The sequence below is a fragment of the Sitophilus oryzae genome, unplaced genomic scaffold (assembly GCF_002938485.1).
Source record: "Sitophilus oryzae breed Bouriz unplaced genomic scaffold, Soryzae_2.0 scaffold_1639_pilon_pilon, whole genome shotgun sequence".
In the NCBI taxonomy this organism is placed as follows: domain Eukaryota; kingdom Metazoa; phylum Arthropoda; class Insecta; order Coleoptera; family Curculionidae; genus Sitophilus; species Sitophilus oryzae.
In genome coordinates, this window is record NW_022146324.1 from 2,538,320 (window position 1) to 2,551,169 (window position 12,850).

Here is a 12,850-nt window from a genome sequence, read left to right on the forward strand (position 1 = left end):
CGATATAGGGCAATGTACCGGGTGGCCAACTAAGAATGGGCGCCCAACTAAGAATGGGCTGTATCTCAGAAACTACTTATCGTATAACTTTGGGAAAAAAATCTAATAAGTAAATCGACCAAGAGAAATGGCTGGAAATTATTTTCAAGTTCGAACAATGTCCGCTAGGGGGCGCTTCTCTGATAGCCAATTAGAAAACAGGGTTTTTATTAAAATTTATTTATTTTTTGTTTTTAAAATATTACTTTTGTGAACATCGAGAAATTTGTAATATTTTTGATATAGAGTATTTTGCTCTATCTCATAAAATAAAGTGGTGGGGGAAGGTTAAACTTGCTTTTATTAAAATAAGGGTAACTCTGGTTTGGGTTACCCGATTTAAACAAACTAGGGCTCGTTTAAAAGAGCTTTTCTTCCTTAATGATTCCGAGTATAAAGTTTGTTTCCGTAATTTTTTTCGTGGTAGCTAGAGGGCGCTATTTGACATCATAACAGATATTGCGCTTTTGCATAAAAAAATTAAAAGGGAGGCTATACTTCTCTTTACACAGTTAAATAGAGCACAACATTTCCAAAATATCAGCGCAAACCGCAACTTTCTACCTTCTAGAGAACCGGAGATATTAAAAGAACAAATTGTTCGTTCTCGAAAAGTGGCTCACCCCCCTATAACTTTTTATTTTTTCAGATAAAAAAAGGAGATTTGGTATGTTAGTATATGACATAAATTAGGATTGGTTGACGTATTCAATTGTTCTTGGTCACTTCCTGTTTCACCGGAAATAACCACAACTTTTAGTTTTTAAATGGCACCCTTGGTATTTTTTTATTTTATTTGATAGAAAATGACATTCTGAATAGAATGACATATCATAGTCAACTTTTGACATTCTCGCTTAATAAATAATCGTATTTTAAAATTCAATCTAGAGTACCATGGCTATGTTAAATACACTAATTCTTAATTAAGGAGCCTTGGAAAAATAGATTTGATCGTCTAATGTTTTTAGTAGATATCTTGTCCTGGCCAGTTAGAAAATGCTCATATCGTATTTTTAATCATATCTCAATTTTTTCAAATGGAATGAGGGCGGCTCATTAGCATATTTGGAAAAGGCATTTTTTTACGAATAATTTGATACTACACACTTGGTATTTCGAGTCAAATTTTCATCACCAACCGCAAGTTATAATTTCAAATAAACCATATGCGAAAATGTCAAAAGTTGACATATGATATATCATTCCATTCAGAGTGTTATTTTCTATCGAATAAAGTAAAAAAATACCGAGGGCGCCATTTAAAAATCAAAAGTTGTAGTCATTTCCGGTGAAACAGGAAGTGACCGAAAACAATTCAATACGTCAATCAATCCTAATTTATGTCATATACTAACATACCAAATCTCGTTTTTTTAATTAAAAAAATAAAAAAGTTATAGGGGTGAGCCAGTTTTGAGACGCACCCGGTATGTGAAGAAGCTAATTTATTTATATTGCAATCGGCTTTAGTTCCGGCACCGGCACCAATTTTGCCGATGTGTGTGAAAGCGCTCTTAGGCTGATCGTCAAGGAACAACTGAAACGTCTTCGAAAATATCTAAATATCAATGAACATAATTCCCGCTTTTATGATCCACCTTTTCTTTTAGTAAAATAATATTAATACATTTTATATAATTCGGTAATTTAGAATGGCGATGTCTAATATTTATAGTAAACGAAACAAAATTTGTACGAGTAGAATAAAATTTGTTACATTTAATGTAAAGTGATATCTATTCGTGTTCTTGAGCACTACGTACACAGGATGTCTCAGAAGAGAATGTGTTTATTTTACGTCTATTCTAAATTATTTTCTTGTTTATATTTTCCTTTTATTTTGTCTATAATTCCATAATTATAAACGTTTTGGAAATAGCATCTGTATTAAAAATAAAAGTACACAAAATACAGTACACAAAGGTAAATAGTAAAATAGTAACGACTCGATTGGTTAGAAAATTACGCAGTTTTGAAATCTTTGGTGCCATTCCCAACATTAGCTGTCTTCAATTTCTTCTTCTGTCTTAAAGTCTTCCCAACTAACTCGTCTTTTGGACCTTCTTTATATTTCGAAACTGACTTGCAGCTAATTTGTAAAGCCCGTGCTGTTTCCTGAAATATAAGTTTTAATCTACATATCCTAAAAATATGACAATTACAAACCTGAAGGGGACTTATATGAGAAAATTCTTCACAAAATAATTGTAGACATTTTTTACAAATATCTGGGCTAGTTTATTCCCACAAATTTGTGGATGAGACATAGCTTCCTAAAAAAAATTAAGTGCTTTACACATTTTGAATATCTTCCTGGCTATTCCTGAGTTCTTGAGCAGTGAAGATTATTTATATATAAACAAAACATCATTCTTAAAGGTGATTACAATGTCATCACTTTGTTTATGATTAATGCTTCACTTAAAACTATTTATACCTGATCCATTTGATTTTCATTATCACTATCCGAAATATTTGGCAACGGATTATTGCTAAATGTTTCTAAAAATATTAAATTAAATAAAACTAACAGAGATGCGTTATAGGTTATGATCTTACCTTTAAAAAAAAAGCTTGTACTGGCCATATTATTAAACTACCGAATACTATAAAAATACAAACAACACAAACACAAAACGATAACTATATAACAAGAACTACAAGCTAAATTAAAGAACACAGAACAAAATCAAATAGAAAACTCAAAACACAAATATTCAAAATCACAAACACGGGCCGCAGCGTCGATCGTCGATCAGAATAATCTACCACAGAAGAAATGCAAGGAAGGTTGGAAGAATCGATTTGAGCTATGGATTTGAATCTAGGTATTTTTGGTTTTCAAGCCTTCCATTCTGAAGTCGGCCATATTGGGAAGTTTTACGTGAATACAAGTATAGTAAAAGAGTAACGACTCGATTGGTTAGAAAATAATCATTATTAGATCATTATTGCATTTTCATGCCTCCGTTTATCGTATATACGATTTATTGGTGATTCGTGTCATTTTATATCTTCTTTTTCATAACGATTTCGCTGTTTTACTTATATTCTAAGAGCTAGCAACGTTTTCGAGAGAGACTTTTAAGAAAGCTGGTTCTTTAATATATCTTTTGTTATGCTCTCCTGAACAGAATGCAGACCGTCTGGCGACCGGTAGACGTTGCGTTTACTACTGCGCATCCCCATATCTGTATTCAACATCTCTTCACTACTGCGCAGCACAAATTTGCCATGTATTTCAGGAACTAAGGAGGTTAAACCTATGTGTAACATATTTAATGCAATATATTGTGAAAGTCGCATCATTGCCTCTCTACTCACAAACGAGAAATCCTATAAAACACAGGAAAATGGGATACCTTGTACATATGTGATGCGCAGTAGTAAACTACAATAGTCTACCGGCAGCCAGACGGCCCGCTCTTTGGTCAGAAGAGCATAGCAAAAGATATACAGGGTGAGTTTCCTACGATGTTCTCTATGGGTATCTTGGAAACTACTGGAGATAGAGAGTCGGTTAAATGGGGAAAGAATTGCAGTTTTGTGGGGTCATAAATATGCGCCTTTCAGATTTATGAAAAAGTTCATGGCTTACTAGATATTTTGAAAAAAACAAATTTCGGCTATTTTAAAAATTGTCCCTAATTCTATTATAAGCTATTTTAGACAAAAAGTTTTCAGATAAAAGTTGTAGATAATCACATCCTTAATAAGATCGTGTCCTCTGTTTTTTTCTAAAGCCTGTCATTTTTGACATATCACACAAACATATGTTTTTTTAAATGGAAACCATAGTTGGCCATGACTTCATAAAAAGCTGCATTTTTAAGCTTTTTAGCGATATACGCTATAATATGTTTTCTTCGAAAAATTACTGAGTTATAGCCAATTTTTATCATTTTTAAACAATTTCACTTAGTTAGCCATGGAACCAAGTTCAATCGCCGTTACTCTCAGAAATGTGAAGCTGTCACATTCAAACTTTGTAAATTAAAATAAACAAAAATTGTAAATATGAATTTCTCAAATGAAGAAATGTGAAGCTGTCACATTCAAAGCTTTGTAAATTAAAATATCAATAAGTGTTTCCAAAATGAATTTCATTATGCCCCCCCCCGCAAGCGTGAAAGAAATGTTAAAATTATTGATATCATAATAATATAAACTCAGGGATAGGAAGAAATGGACTAATTGCATGGGCCTCCTCGATCACCTGACCTATCCATTTTATTTTTTTCTATGCGGTATGGTTAAAAATAAGGTTTACAAAAGAATTTATGAATTAAGAGAGGCACTCGAAGTGGCGGTACGAGAGAAGTTTAATTAAGTCAACCGGTCCTTTTGTGAGAATAGGTAAGAATTCAGTTTTAAAAAGATGTAACTCAAAAAATGGCGGATTTTTCCGAACATTTCTAAAATAACTTAAAGTGTATGCAGTGACTGCAGCGATATTATTTTTTTAAGTTTTAGTTTGTGTAATGTAAATTCTAAAGAACCGTTTAGTAATATATTCTGACTTTTAATAAGTTATAAATCACAAAAGAATAAGAATGCCATGCAATCTAAGTGAAATTAGTCAAGAAAGATAAGAATTGGCTATAACTAAATTTAACTTTTCTAACAAGTCTTGAAAATCGTTCTTTAAAAAACATAACATTCACCGGTCAACGTATCCTCGAAAATGTATGGTCAAGAAAAGTTGTACCAATAATCTTACACGCTTTTCGTCATTTCAAAAATTCATATTTACAATTTTTGTTTACTTTAATTTACAAAGTTTGGATGTGGCAGCTTCACATTTATAAGAGCAAAGACGATTGTTTCCATGGCTGTGAAAATGATAAGAATTGGCTATAACTCGATAATTTTTCGAAGAAAACATATTATAGCTTATATCGCTGAAAAGCTTAAAAAATGGCACTTTTTATAAAGTCATGGCCAACTATGGTTTCCATTTAAAAAAACATATGTTTATGTCAAATGTCAAAAATGACAGGCTTTAGAAAAAAACGGAGGACACAATCTCATTAAGGATGTCTTAATTTTTAACATTTCTTTCATTATGCGGGGGGGGGGGCATAATGAAAGTCATTTTGGAAACACTCTATTGATGCGCGAGTACCTACACGCTTTTCTTCATTTGAGAAATTCATATTTACAATTTTTGTTTATTTTAATTTACAAAGTTTGAATGTGACAGCTTCACATTTCTGAGAGTAACGGCGATTGAACTTGTTTCCATGGCTAACTAAGTGAAATTGTTTAAAAATGATAAAAATTGGCTATAACTCAGTAATTTTTCGAAGAAAACATATTATAACTTATATCGCTAAAAAGCTTAAAAAATGCCGCTTTTTATGAAGTCATGGCCAACTATGGTTTCCGTTTAAAAAAACATATGTTTGTGTGATATGTCAAAAATGACAGGCTTTAGAAAAAAACAAAGGACACGATCTCATTAAGGATGTGATTATCTACAACTTTTATCTGAAAACTTTTTGTCTAAAATAGCTTATAATAGAATTAGGGACAATTTTTAAAATAGCCGAAATTTGTTTTTTTCAAAATATCTAGTAAGCCATGAACTTTTTCATAAATCTGAAAGGCGCATATTTATGACCCTACAAAACTGCAATTCTTTCCCCGTTTAACCGACTCTCTATCTCCAGTAGTTTCCGAGATACCCATAGAGAACATCGTAGGAAACTCACCCTGTATTAAAGAACCAGCTTTTTTAAAATCCTCGTTTTCCCGATGTTGCTAGCTCTTGGACTATTATATTTTTATTAAGGGTAGATTAAAACTATCAAAAAGGTGTCAAAACGTCCGTTATCGTACGATCTTTCTCCGTTGACGGGCTGTAAACGGACTGACGGCTGACGGAAGTAAAACATTTACGGATGAAAAATGGCGCGAAAATGCTATGACCAATCAGAGCGCCGGCCCCGCCGCGCCGGCTGTCGGACCATCGCATCAACCAGTGCCTTCTATTAAAAGATCAGCCTATGGGCGAGATTTATGACGTCACGCTAGTTAGATATAACGGATTAATAAATATGTTGTAGAATACATGGAAAACATAATTATTCCTCAGATTTTTGGTTTGTATTTTAAAAATGATATAGTTTAAATGAAATATATATAATATACAGTTAATAACTACAACATATATACCTATTTATAGTAATAAATACTTTGGCAAATAAACTATGAACCATACAAATGCAGCAAATGTTTTACAATGTACAAATAATGTATAGGTAATATAAGATAATGGGTAAAATGTAAAATATATTTTAAATTTTGGGGTTTGAAAATCGATCTAATTTAACAAAAAACATTTAATATCTACTAATAGTGATGTATTATTATTTGCATTCACAAAATTTATATGTATATTTTGCAAGTATCAATGTTCGAAAAATTATATTTACAAATAATACAATATTATCTAAAAAAGGCGTCAGCGATGGCTATGAAATGAAGATCGCTGGTATTTTATATGTTAAATTATTCTAAAATTTTTGATTTTCTTGGATTTTAGGTTGGGAAAAACGCTGATTGATTTTTCATTTGTTTTTCATTATTTTATTTGGTTTAAAAAAAACGTTTCGGCTAACTATATTTTCACGTTGTGTCATATGAGAAAAATAGTGTCGAATATAATCCAAAAATTACATATACAATATAATTCACACCTCATAATGTTTACTGCAATTAATAAACTAATATAAACTTATCAAAAGATGACCACATATTTTTTAAAATTATTATTCTTAACACTAAAATTATCTACATTGACTATGGAGTACGCAGTAAACATTATGTGCGTGGTGTGAATATTTTATATGCAATTTTTGGATTATATTCGACACTATTTTTTTCATATGACACAACACTGATGGAGGCTATAATGTTAGCCGAACCGTTTTTTTTTTAAACCAAATAAAAATAATGAAAAACTAAATGAAAAATCAATCAGCGTTTTTCCCGAACCTAAATTCCAAGAAAATCAAAAAATTTAGGTTTTTAAGAATATCAAATTTTCCAAGATTGTAAAATTCTAGTAATTATTTTATGTGTACAGTTATTTAGGGAATGTCATCGATGTTCATTTCCAAGCCAACTAGACGCCGATTTTTTTCGATGATACGGTATAATTCTTACGTAAAATGTAAATAACATTAGACCAATTAAAACAAAGAAATATGAATTTCTTAGTATTTTTAGTAATACCTTTATTCTTAAAACTTAATTTTGTATTATGCAAATATACCAATTTTATTGTTATTTTATTCACATTGTATTCAGCCATCACTTAAAATATTTGATATTTATTTGGTATTATAAATAATCAACACTATTCATTAAAAATTACTGAACAAATATATGTTATGCTTGACATACATTATATATTATCAAACAAAAACACATTCTTCTTTTAAACTGTATCAGTCTTGTCTTTAGAAAAATCTTTTTTAAAATTTGAACTCAAAATAATAATCTTTTTCATGATCTTTAATACACATATTCTTTATTTTTCCCTAGATCATAATACCTACTGACATGTTTATCTTACGTGTTTGAATCTATCAAAGCTGCACCAACAACACTTGGAATGGAGATTCCACAATATGAATAAAATAAACATAATTGTCCAGTTTTCATTAATACTATCATGGGAGAATATTATTTTTAAATTTATTAAAGATATTTTCAATAGAATTCTCTTGATTTATAACTCGTACCCATTTTTCTTGCTCTTCCGGACACTTTAGGCTGCCTAGTATAACTATCCTTTCCACCAGGAACACAACAAAGATGAGGCATAGCACAAAAACACACTCCACTTAAGCTTTATTGATGAATTGTTAGAGTCTTAAAAAACACACACAAAAATCACGATGAGTAAAAAATGTATGGGCACTTTTAGGTTAAATCACTTACACAACGTGTAATTTTTCAATTTTTCTATTTTTTTTATGCGAAACCGAGAGTGACCATATATCTGGTAGTAGTTTATGTCACTTCAACACCAAAATAATTAGTTTTTTGCACTACAATAATAAATAATACCAAAAATCAAAGAGTTAAAACCAAAAATCAACCGACAAAATATGAAACGGAATCTAACCCAATATCTAAGTATGTACAGCTGATGAAGTAAACAAAAGTCCGCCCGTAGGCTGATCTTTTAATAGAAGGCACTGCATCAACGGATAACGGACGCATGAAAATCAAGCTTCAAAAAACCTGACAGTTTGTTAGAGAAAAATGTAAAAACTTATCAATTACTTTAATTTTGAATACTTAAAGAGGTTTTTAGGAAACGTTGATTGTTTGTTCTGTTACGAAATTCTGTTACCAAATTCGAATTCTGCACCCCAAAAAGTATAATGAATAGAAAGAATCAAAACTACCTCAATAATGTCCAGCTTTAGACTTTTTTAAATACAATTTAACTACATAATAATAATTAAAAATAAATTAATAATAAATATAATAGTTAATTAAATACTGCTTAATAACAAGTTCAATATCATGCCATATATATTTATGAATATTAATAGAAAATTATAATAAATCCAATAACAGTCTAGTCAAATATTTTTTGTATTAAACTTTTTTATCTGTAATTCATATCCATAACTAAACTTTCATGCATTTAAAATTAAAACTACCTACTTTGTATGCTTCCTGTATTATTTCATTTTATTATTTTTCAATATTATATAAGAGTCAATTACGATACATCTTGGAATATGATAAAAAATGCCCGAGGTAATCAACCGTGCAAGGATTAAACAGGTTTAGCTATCACACATACATACGCTAAAGCAACTGGCGTATTAGTATTTAGTTACAAATCTCATTGGATTAAAAATAAACAAGTACTCATTGGGTTATTATTTTTTTAAATCATTGTAAGACCGAGTGATTGTTACCGATACCTGTTTGTTTAAATTGGCTCTTTAAAGAAATAGTACACTCAATCTAGCACCCCTTTAGCACCAATCAAATTACCCCCGCTCTCATACTTTGCCAGTTCGTATCCCTCCACCCCGACGTCTCGCGTATTTGAGAAATTAAAAAAAAAATTGGATTCGATTGGAATAAAAAATGAAGCGAATTAAATTCTCTACATTTTAATTTCTAAGAAACAAACCTCTAAAACCTACGGGGACACAGTTAGAGGGCGCCAAAATCACTAAAACGCATTTTTTGCATTTTTCCGGGAGAAACCATTTTTTTACTGTCGCAAAGTTTTTAAAATTAAAGAGCATAAAAAACCTACCAAATTGATATGTAACTTTTTTTACGTTTTATAGTTTACGAGATATAACGCTGCCAATGTCGCGGGATGCTGCGCGAGCATTCCAGGACGCAGCTGCAGTTCGGCCTATTGTGGTGTCCGTCCCTCTGGTCCGCATTCCAGCACAAGCTGGATGACACTTCTTATGGGAGAACTGGCAATGGTTCAAAACTTGCCTACAAGCGATTTTCTAGGGAACTTCCTTACCGATAAATTATTGACAAGAGTAACAGATAAAACCTTGACGATCTTTCAGTAATTGAGTTCACTTGTTTTTCGTTCTAAAGCGTGCGTCGAAAGGAGACAAACAATTTTTTGTGACCTATAATTTGTCATTCGAACACCATTTTTCTCCTTGTCGCTTGTCGGGTCGTTGACGTTGACTTGTCGCCATTTTATTTCTTTTGTTTACACGCTGCATTTTTCTTTGCAAATTTAATACAATAATTATTTGGCAAATATAGGTTTTTGATAAAACTCCTCGGACTAATGTGTAGGTAAGTGCAGATAAATAATGTGTACTATTTTGAACTTTTTTTCATCTTCATATGCTCATTGTCATTCACCTGATTTAGGTAACAATCAACTGATAGGGAATCAAATCAAACTGAATTTTATGTTTTTTCATCCCAGGACCGATAGTAAAATATATATTTTATGGATACCTTAATATCATAACCTAAATATGAATGAGATGAATCATCGGAAGAAACGGACCGTAGTACAAAATAGAAAGGTGATCTTTTTTCTTTCCACTTAGGATATTGAAATTATATAGTATGTTTGAAATAATCGTCCAGTTGGCTTAAAAATGATGATCGATGACATTTCCCATACCCTGCTGACAAGCGAGACTTTGGGTCGGCGTTTACATGTATAGGAGTGAATCGCTATGGCAATCTAGTAAGTCGGAGAATGCAAAAATACGAAGTATTTATTACATAACCACTTAATCTGACGCTATATGTCATGCGCTTGGGAAAATACTTGCTTTCTGTCTTTATTCCGTACATCTCATTTTGCTAAGTGTATTGACACACACGAAACTCGGCACCCAAGACCAAAAATGCCAGCCCTACTATAATTTTACTGTCAAAATTATGATCTATATCTTCATTTCTAAGCCATCTACGACGCCGCTTTTTTCAGTTTTGTTATATAAATTATTTTGTCTCTTGATCTGTACTTGTAAGATTATTCTTTTAATTTTATAATTTTTTTGTGGAGAAATTATATTTCTGTTGTATATTTAATATTGATATTAAACATTTATTTAAACAAATGTGTATCTTTTGTGTTTTTATGTATGTCATAATTAAAAATAACTAAAGAAATTTTTATTTTTTTAAACTTCCCGCCATACGTGACAATATAGTCCGTAGTTCCTACAAGCGATATTGGGGGCGCTAGTAGCAGTAGGCTTGTCAACAGTGTCAAATTTAAACATTATTTTCACTTTCCAATATTTAACAGGGCGCTTGCATTTCTTCTGTATATGTGTTTTGTGTTCAGCACTAACTAGTCGATCAGCTCACCTGTTTCGGCAATGTAGATGCGAGGGTTTTGACGTAATAAGCAATTTTTTCGTGTTTGGAGTAAAAACTTTGTCCCGGTAGGTTTTACAATTTCGCTACTGAAAAATGAAATTGTAGAGAATTGAATTCTCCTCATTTTTTGTTCTATAAAATTTGGTGTTTAGCCAGAAAATAGAACCCAAATTTTTTTTCAGTTTCTCAAAAACGCTACCTGCAGCGCAACTAAAAAAATCTCAAAACGATCAGAGAATATGTTATAGTTATAACGATCCTCATGTCGACTAAACATCGTAATCCGCAAAAGTAACTTGCAGTACCCTATCGACCGTGATTGATTTCATGAAAGTTGCATACAATGCATACACATTGTGGAAATAAATGCAATATATCTCGTAAACAGTAAAACGTAAAAAAATACACTTCAATTTGATAGTTTTTTTATGCTCTTTACTTTTAAAAACTTTGCGATAGTAAAAAAATGGTTTCACCGGTAAAATATAAAAAACTGCGTTTAAGTGACTGTGGTGCCCTCTAACTTTGTCCCCGTATGTTGTAGAGGTTTGTTACTTAGAGATGAAAATGGAGAGAATTTAATTCCCTTAATTTTTTGTCAATATTAAAAATATTGGATTAACGCCAGCAGTCTTTACAAAAATATCTATTATATTTTTTAGATTTGGTTTGGTTTGAAGTGAGATGAATCCGCCACAGATGTATAGATATTTTTTATAATATTTTATGTAAACGGAAGGGAAACGGAAGGTAGCTGATACGGAATGTATAGTGAGAATCGACCTTAAATCCGAATGGAGTGTTACGGATCCTAGTGTTTGTGCATATCCAAGTTAAAAAATATGTGCATTATAACGTAAGTTCTAAAAATAAAACTCTTTCGAGCCTGACCAAGCCTCACACCGTCGAAGACAAACACATCCACTCGCAAATCTTGTTTTTACCGATTGTCGTTTGAACTTTTCGAAATGCACACTCATATTTAAAACATTTACCTTTACTTTGTTTACCTGTTCAGCTAGTCATTTAAAATGCATTAAACCAGCATTTGTCCATAATGGAGTAAAGACTTTAATTAACTGTGGTAATTTCCTACTGGTTATTCTTATCAAACATCTTCAAGCGAATGTGATTGCATTCTTGTTTAACAAAAGAACTTTAAATGTTTGTTGTTGGTTATGTTTGTGTGTCATTAATTTAAGAAAACAGTACCTACTTATTGCATTGCTATAAGATAAAAAAATAAATACATTTAATTACGTTTATTTTTTTGAAAAATTTTTTGGTGATTGATTTGATTTGAGACTCATTTTTCAGTGGTTGTTTGATTGAATCACAGCTGGGCGTCGACGCTTTGACTTTTATTGTTGACCTCGTCACGTCGACAATATGTCGACAATGAAGTAAATATCGACAATGTCAAGAATATCGCAGGCATAAGTTTGAGGTTCGGTTTGTCAGAAGAGGAGTGGGGGAACATGCCCATGAGCAGCAATGAAAGTCATTCTAGGTCTAATACCACTGCACATTGTCATCTGTAGACAGTACAGAGAGAATTATCAGGTCAGGGGTCTGGAACACCCTCAAAAAGAAAAGTACACTCCTTTAACTCCGAGTGGATGACATAATGGAGTGTACAACTTTGAGAAAAACCTCACTGTAGTATTAGTGGACTCGGAATTCATTTGCTGTGAACGAATTTTTATAAAACTTTTTGCATTGTATTGCTAATAAGATATATTACAAAGTTTACCCATTTAAATTCGTTGCTTTCACTTTAGTATTAAATAAACACATATATAAGGGAAATTAAAACAACTTTGGTTGCACGTCATCAATGATACCATGCGTCGTCTTATGGAGTTTGGTGGTGGTCGTATTATGATGTGCAACCATATTATTTAATTGCCCATGCATACATACAAGATGGCTCCGTGTTCCGAAA

General features: G+C 31.7%; 1 protein-coding gene across 1 annotated transcript in view; it reads right to left on the reverse strand.

The window, feature by feature from the left end:
- The window catches only part of LOC115880620 (suppressor APC domain-containing protein 2), a 58,586-nt gene that overhangs the window by 36,547 nt on the left and 9,189 nt on the right, over window positions 1-12,850 (reverse strand). The gene's annotated exons all lie outside the window — the stretch shown is intronic.